Source organism: Atractosteus spatula, chromosome 5 (genome assembly GCF_055471065.1).
Source record: "Atractosteus spatula isolate fAtrSpa1 chromosome 5, fAtrSpa1.hap1, whole genome shotgun sequence".
NCBI lineage: Eukaryota > Metazoa > Chordata > Actinopteri > Semionotiformes > Lepisosteidae > Atractosteus > Atractosteus spatula.
In genome coordinates this window covers 21944721-21953956 of record NC_142710.1, presented here as the reverse complement: position 1 = coordinate 21953956, position 9236 = coordinate 21944721, and positions in this window count along the sequence as shown.

The window sequence follows — 9236 nt, the reverse complement described above, 5'->3', positions numbered from 1 at the left end:
TGTTGATGCAGCATAAGCGATATACATCTATCATTCAGCTACTTGCAATGTTAGGCTCCTTTTCCGCCATAATAGCACTTTGAGGATTTTGATTAATTTCCTCTCTTTAAGCTAAACCTACATTCATTTGCTTTCAAAGCATGTTGTTACGGAACACCTTTTTCATCTGAAACTTGCTGTATGATGAAGAGAGGTTAAATGAAATAATCCTAATATTTCATTTCTGTTAGTACATAGAGGGCATTTAAATTATAACGAATGGATTGTCTGAAATTGTAGATGTAGGAAAACAAAAAACGATAACCTTGTTCAATGAAAGCCTGCAGCATTTTAATACTGTCACTAGAGGGAGTGTGTAGCTCACTGGAATACCAACTATAACCTATTTGAACCATTTTAAGTCATTAATATGCATCAGGTTGTTAAGGGAGCCAATATAATTCACATTGGAGAAACTAAAAAATGAATTCCTTGACTTTTTAAATTTTGGCTAGAATAATTCTAGCAAAATACAGATGGAGGTGAACTATCTAGTTCGGGTCTAGACCTCTGTACCCTTCAAGTCAATGAAGCACACTAAATATTTGTTGATCACCTCTGTTATATGTTTTATTACAGACCACTAGAGCTGGGAAATCAGTGGGCTTTACAAAGTTTATCTTTGTGTTTTGCAGACATTTTTTAGCTGTTGCATATAGTATCAAGAGAAAGAATGAATTTTCCCAGTAAGGACACAGGATGAACAAAGATAAAACAGAGCACAAGCAGTGCTAAACAGCAATTTAGAATTTTTGTACATCTCCTGTCTGCAGAATAAATAAAAGTTTAAAAAATCAGTTCTCTTGGCTTTATGATGTATTATAAATTGTGCTTATGAAATCGATAACTGGATTTTATTTCAGTATTGTCTTTCAGGGATTTTAAACATACTGTATAAAGACAGAAGAATACATTGTGTGCAATTATTTAAATATTATTTGGTGGTAACATCAGGAATTTTAATTCCAAGAGAAGTCAGTTTCCTCCAAAATGTATCTTACTTTAGAATGAAACCAAGGAATTCTATTTATTTAGTACACTGAGACAACAGGGGGCTCAATGTATTATTTAGTTATATGAAAATGTTTACTACTCCTTGTAGTGCATATACTGAGGGCAAAGTGGTGCAGGCAAGCATGCAGTAGCTTTCAAGAATACTGAGACTCATTTTCGGTGATGCACAGAGGAACCTTTAATTAGTCCTGCATTCAGGTTTTGTTTAAGGGGATAACTATTACTGTGTGGGGAGAATTGGAGTGGCTGTTTCTTGGGTCCCTGGATGTGTTCTAGGACACAACATTAGTGCACAGATATAAAGAGACCTCAAACAGTTCTCTCCCTCCTATCATCTGCATTATCAAACGATTGCCATTTAAAATTACACTCCTATCACGATTTGGTAATAATGCTTAATCATTTAAAGATATACTGTAAATATGTTAATTACTGAGCTAGGTTGTAAGAGTTGGCTAATGTGAGGAGAATGGTAGATTTTCACCAGATCCATAGTATCACATTATAATTAGATGTATTTCTTTCTCTCCGAGTCTGTCTGCAATCTTGCCTGCGGTGGAGAATTAACTACACCCAGGAGGCTCTATCTGCATTCTGTGCTGCAGTGGATCTCTACCTCAGCAGACGTTACTGGGCCTCAAAATTGGTAAGACAGACATTTTCTGCAATGGTTTCTGGACTTTCTGTGCATTGAGACACAGGCATCTGGCAGAAAACAAATTCCTGTTCCTTGCATGCATCCTTTAGGTTTATGATAATAAATGGTTCAGTGGGCATTAGGTGGAAGGGCACTAGTTTCCCAAATCCACATCTGTGCCACATTTTTCAGGCTGGCTTAGGCTGTCAGTGTCTGTCAATGGTTACATTTAATGCAATTAAAAGTTACTGTGCTATTCTCTCTCTCAGTGCGAAGCATTAACAGTATTTGTCTGCTTGAAGTGTGGTACTCAGGTGGCAATGGAAAAAAAAAGTTTGGCCTTATGAATTTTGTATTTATTTTTTTATATCACTTTTATTCTGCTTCTCTTTAGTTTTCATTATTGTGTAATACTTGTCCAGTTTTTAGAATAATAGCTCGAATTTAAAGTGTTTTGATAGCTAATCTGCAATATAACTGAGAAATGATTAAAAATGCATAAATGTGCATTTTATTTGGTCATGGTTAATGACTGGAAAGCCATCCATCTAATTTCTCTTCATAATTAGGACATTGGCTGAATAAATAATGAAGTCTTTTCTCTCTATTTTTTAATTGACTTCCTAACAAGGAAGTATTCCGAGTCGCTAAATATCGCGCTGCAGCTCTTTACATATCAGTTTATCTTCCTGTCTTTTAAAAGTAATTACCCATCTTGGGAAGTTAATTAATTTTGTTATTGTGAACATAATTAAGAAGAGAATGATTGGGTTTGCACTTTTCCAGAAAACACATAGGTGATTTTTAATAAAAAACACAACAGTCTGCTGTATGGTTTTGAAGGAAAACTTCTACTTTAGGTTTAATTGCTTTTATTGACAAAGATCAGTAACCTTTCTCTGTATGCATGTATCCTATGACTCATCAATAAAGATATGCTCTCGTTCATCCATGTAATCCTTTTGCATCAAAGTCAGAAAAGCCGCATTAAACCCAAGTGTGAATAATGCTTACTATGCATGCCAGAAAGGATGAACACCTGACAAATGAAGGACGAATCCAGGAAAATGAGGGACTTTGGACTTGAACAGGGGAAGGCAATTTTCAGGGTATTACCTTGGATAGATATTTTTCCTTAATATTTTTGCAAGGCTCTTTGACATTTAATCTCAAAGCCTTTTTCTTAGTAAACAGATCCAGTGTATTTTTTCTGCTCCGTACTAAAAGTGAGATCCATCTGAAAAGGATAACATAGATATACATTATCAGCCTGATAAAGTAAACTTTTGAACAGGAAGCTATTACTGTTGCCTGCTGGGGCCTCCCACCTCTTAGGAAAAAGCACATTGCTCTAGTATAAGATAGATAAGATAAGATCACTATTGGCCATATACAATTTCTTGCATTAGGAATTTCTTTTCACATATCCAAACTTGTTCTCCACAAGACACACAGACAGGGAGAGAAGCTTGGGGTCAGAGCACAGGGCCTGCCATTTATACGGCGCCACTGGAGCAGTTGGGGTTAAGGGCCTTGCTCAGGAGCCCAGAAGAGGAGGATTCCTCTGCCGGCCGCTGGATACGAATCGACAACCTTCCAGGCACAAATGTAGATCAGTATAGACTGGTGGGTGAGTGCTAGAAATACTATAGGTGTGTAATATGAGAATAAGAGACACAAAGTTCTTTTGAATTACTCATTGTTCAGTTCAAAGAGAATTGTAATATTGAAATGTATTTTCTGAAATATAATTTCTGTATACTCTTTAAAGGGATTATACAAACATGCCTATCATTCTTCTGTGCTGCAGTTTTGATCCCTTCAAAGCTAGAAAAGGTGTTTCACCTTCACATTGACCTGCATGTACAGGTATTTATATCAATTGCCCTTCAAAATTACAAAAAATTGGAAAAAGGTTCAGTCATATATGGATTTGATGAGGAATGAAAGATGTTTAATTTTATATTGATAGGTTCATATGATACATTAATAGCCTACTAAAGGGATGACCATGTTCAGTCTTGGGATTTGGTATCTGTCTTTTGTTTGGAAGTGAAAGATGCTATATATACAAGAAAAAGGAGTTTCTTCCTTAACAGGTTTATTGTCAATGTCTTTATACACAGACACCTATGCCTGGAGCTCTCCTGTTTATGAAAAGCTTGTTCCTTGGCTTCAGAGCTGGTATTGTTGTATTTCTCTATATCTTGGGTTAGAGAGGAGTCATATTGTGCCGATATTCATGGTGAGAACATAACAAAAGGAGGCCATTCAGTCTGTTTGGTAGTTAGTAGCTCATTGATCCAAAGTTCTCATTTAGCTGTGCCTCCTGCTCTCAGTCTTAAATGCACCAGCTTCCACTTGTCCTCAGGTTGGTGTTTCACTATTGAGTCTGTAGAAAATAATAATAATTACTTACACTTATATAGCGCTTTTCTGGACACTCCACTCAAAGCGCTTTACAGGTAATGGGGTCTCCCCTCCACCACCACCAATGTGCAGCATCCACCTGGATGATGCAACGGCAGCCATAGTGTGCCAGAACGCTCACCACACATCGGCTATCAGTGGGGAGGCGTAATGAAGCCAATTCATAGATGGGGATTATTAGGAGGCCATGATTGGTAAGGGCCAATGGGAAATTTGGCCAGGACGCCGGGGTTACACCCCTACTCTTTTCGAAAAACGCCCTGGGATTTTTAAGGACAACAGAGTCAGGACCTCGGTTTTTTGTCTCATCCGAAGGACGGTGCCTGTTTACAGTATAGTGTCCCCGTCAAAAGTAAGTCATACAAAAGCCTACAGTGAAGATAAACAGAGCTGTATGTTTTGCACTGTGAAGAATATCTTAACAATATCAAACATCTCCAGTCTGGACTGGAGATTCCTTGCCTTAGCCTCCAAGCTGTCAGTTAAATGGTTAGGTGTGCTAGGCATCTGCTAAAGAAGTTTTTTCCCCCTAGGAAGTTTGTAGACACTGTGTTTATATATATATATGTTTAAGGCATGTGTTTCTTTCTGGCAGGATGCATCTCTTTAACAGCCTCCATCTTAAACCTTCTATTTCTATACTCTTTCTTTCCGTTTTAAAGTGCTGAAATTTCCACTTTGGTGTGGAGGTCCTGAAACATATGACCCTGGTAGACAGATGTGCAGCAGCAGATGGGCACTTTTTCATTTTTGCAGAGAGCATTATTTGGATTAACTGAGAAAACTTGCACTTAAAGGCCTCTCATACAGTACATTTAATGGATTGTGTTGTCAGTCCTAGTAAGCACTTTCTATTTAGTTTGACTGGGGCAATGGCAATTATTTGTTATATAATTCAAAACAGTATGTCTAAACCAGAACTCAATATGAAGTCATTTCTTTATTCCCATGGGTCCATTATGTGAGACATTTATCATGTATAGTATTAATTATATAACACAGTTGCCTAAATAAATCTAGCTGTTAAAATAATTATTTTTTTCCTCTTATCCTAAAGTAGCTGTTTCTTAGAAAATATGCCACTTACTCAACAGTATTTTTTAGGTTTTGATATATGACATTACATACGTCAAGTTATTGCTCTTAATGTAGCCTAGATTCGCTATTATTGAAGTGATGGCAAACTTTGGTTGGTGTTTTCTCATTCCTTTAAGGAATGAATGATGCATTTGAATGAATGTTGACATGTAGCCTAAGGAGCCTATGGAAGGTCACAAACAGAAAAATAATCCTAAATGTGAAAGATGGATATAAGAAGTTATTACTATTGTAAACATTTTAAAGCTGCTTTCCTTTTGTATAAATGTTTCACTAAATCAATACTTATTCTTCAAGTTCTCCCAGCCCTTAAATTTTAATTTAACATCAAAAAGAAAAAAACAGCCATTAATCAACCAAAGAAACAGCAATTAATCGTTGATTCAACAGTAGAAAAGCCATATTTCATTTTCAGTTCAGACAATTAAATGTACCTTTTGCTTCTTCCCAGAATCAAATGTGCTGCATCACCACAGCAGCTTAATTGGAACTTCATTTCTTATATCCTCTCTCTCTAAAGTTAGTACAAAAAATAATCTTATTTCAGCATTTGACTATCAGTACAAAGTTAATTTTGTCTGAATACCCCAAAAACAAAAACACACAAACTAAACAGAGCGATAGTCTTTTGGTAGCTGGTTAATTTAATTTTTCACACAGAAGCTATATCACTACAGACTGTGACTACATCAGAAGCACTGTTATCATCATGTTCTCTTAAAATAACAGTGAAACACATTTTACAAACCAAAAATGAAGATCTGGAAAACGTTACAAAAAACAAAAAAATCTTTTTACCTCAGTAATCCACAATGAAGATACCATAGTACTTTTACCAGAGAGGAATTTGTCTTATTCTAGTTTCTCTTGCCTCTGTTTTATATTTGTAATTTTATGTGAATGAGATCACTTGAATTTGTTGGAGATTGTGAATTTCTTTCCTTCGCAATACCACTAAATGTTTACTTCTGCTAAAAGTCAAATATGCCTGCCTGTTAATTCTCATTTCTAATTTTAAATCACAGCGTGTGCAGGGTATAATTTTAGTTGAATGCAATATGTTAATATTGGCAAATACAATATGTGAAGAGGTTGTCAGAGATACACAACTACTCTGTAAACTGCATGCTTTTCTGTACTATGTACGTATGTGTTTAAAATGCCCAATTAATAATTTAAACATATTAAAGTGTTACAAAAATCATTTTGATTAATTAAATCATAGCTTTAAAGAACTGCAACACAGGGTGAGATAAAGGTCTTGTATGTTGCAATTACTAGTAAGAAATGTCGTTTTAACAGGGAATATACCACACTTCTCTAATTTTTCTTGGGATCTGAAACATACATGTATTTGTTTGGACACAGACACATACAAATGGAAGTATCCTTACATGTGTTAATTAGTATATACTGGAAATATGCATGTTACCGTTAAGGTTTGTTGTACTGACTTATTTTAAGTATGAAAATCATCATTTCAGATGCTCCTAGAAAGTCACCTGAACACAAACTAGTCATAGTTAAATGTAAATGAGAACAGCTGTCATTTCTACTGGTTTGTATATGCAAGGGGGGATTAGCAGTCAGATGTGAACTGTTTGATGTTTTTGCTTAATCTTTTTTAGCAAAAGTAGCATTTTTTACCAGCAATTTCTCACCTTTGTTCCACCAGCTCCTGATCTTTGTTTTTTCAATCACATGAATCAATTAATCATGTTTTCTTTCTCATCAAATCACCAGAAAAACAGTCACAGGTTTTTCTCACTTGTCATGCAGTCAGGTTTAACACTTTTCCTGCCCAATGTTGGAAAGAGGAGGGGAATTCTGATCAAAACCACTTTTCAGACTTTCAACAGACAAGAGCTCTTTCGGGGGAAATATTTCTATCATCAAGAAATTTTCCAACAGAACAGAAACAAACACTCATTTCAATAGGATCCTTTCACACATAATGAACATGAACCTGATTGTTGTGAAAAGCTATAGTAAGGCAAGCACAGGGCTATCCACATTAAAGGCCGTTTGAAGTTTTCTTAGAAAACCTTTAAAAAAGCGTGACAAGAGTTATGTACAATAAATCCTTTACTATTGAAATATAAATGGTTTTCCATGAATAGTGACTGTTATTCTGCCTGCAGACTTTGATTTTTAACCCATTGTTATTCACCAGCTTACAGATATAAAATCTGTAGTATCCTCAGACAGTTAGCCCTTTAGTAGTATTTACAGTGTCACAGTCACTAACACTCATTAAATGCCATTACATTATTTATTCACACACCCAGGGCCAATATTCCCAGAGGTAATTAAACTTGCCAGTATGTCTTCCGACCGTGGGAGGAAACCAGAGCACCCAGAGGAAACCCACACAAAAACAGGGAGAACATACAAACTCCAAGTAGCATTACTTGATTAGGAGATTTGAAATCAATGCAATATGCCTGGTAATTTAAGGTTATATTGTGCAGTGTGAATCAAAGAAACAGTTAGGCTCATTACTGTTCTAACAGCTATGAAACATAAGCATTTCTAACTCAACAACTTTGCGTAGCATTAATGAGTGATGCTACACCTCTCTAATGTCACCTTCTATTGTTTGTGCTCTTTCTTAACATTCTCTGTGACGAAGAAGTATACACCCATGTTTCCGTGGAATTTGTTCCTTTTGCTTACCTACTATAAGTTGAGTTTGGATGAGTCTCCTGAGAAATTCTTGGCCTGATTGCCCCTCTCTTTTCTCCTTTCCAAAATCTGCCTTTGGCTCCTTTCCCATTCTTCTCATTAGGTATACTGGCATCACGCTCTTTTGCTTCAGCATCTTTAATACCCCTTTTCCCTTCCAGCTTAGGCCCATGTTATAATACCTCTGAGAGCTTATATTTCCATTCCATGTACACCTGCGTCTGTCACAGTGCAGTGATTAGAGAATTTGAAGAAATCTCAAAAGGAAGCTTACATGCATACAGCTAAAATTCTTCATACAGCTTCTTGTGCTTTTCTCTGGTCTGTCCGTTTGAATGTACAGTGCCATCTTACTTTCTTGACATACTTTTGAATTACTCAAATTGTAATTAATATTTAAATCACCATGCGTTTAGATACGTGGTGAGCTTATTTATTTTATTGATGATCTATATTTAACAGTTGGTTAAAAAAAAAACCTCTTAATTATGGATTTCTTCTAAGTAAAATTCTTCATTGTTTAATGTTCAGTGCTAAAAATCCATAATCAGTCTGTGGGTATTATTGGAATTCTAAATTCAGCTTTGATTTAAATCAAACAAATAATTAACCTCTGTGTTAGGTTTTTAATCTAGGGTTAACTTGCTTCCGGTTTAGCTAAAAAAGGAGGTTGAAAAGAAAGATATGATGCTAAAACTCAAGCATAAAAAAATACCAAAACTTTTTTTTGTTTTGTAATTTTTGATAATTTAACATTAAGTTTATTGGGATTTATAAAAACATATTAGTATTTATCAGGGTTAAAATAATAAGACATAAGAAAATTGCCCCCTTGTGGTCAATTTAAGATTTGCATCTTTTATTGTCAAAGATCCCTACTAAAATTCTGTGGACTGCTACAGTATACTATATCTTGTAAAGTTATTGATCATATAAAGAGGGGACACACAAAAACTAAAAATTTTGTAAGTCATTTACCGCAATGACCCAAGTGGTTAATATTGATGGAAATTAATTAAAATTAAATATCTGAAATACCATAAAAAAGAAAGGACTGTCAAAGCTGAAGTATCATTCTCATCTACGTAAAGAGCTGTGAGTCAGGGTTATTACATGCTGATAACTCTGAAGGCCGCTGTAAAAGAAACATGCTGTATCAACGGTGGGAGGACTCTGTTCCCAGCAATGAAAGATACAGTAACTTTCTCTGCTGTGTAAAATAAAAACAACACACAACCAGACAAAACTGAGACCTTGAAGTTACTGGCATGAACTGTATTAGTGCATGCCATAAAATGAGTGTTTTTTGCTTCTCAATTGCAATACTTGCATA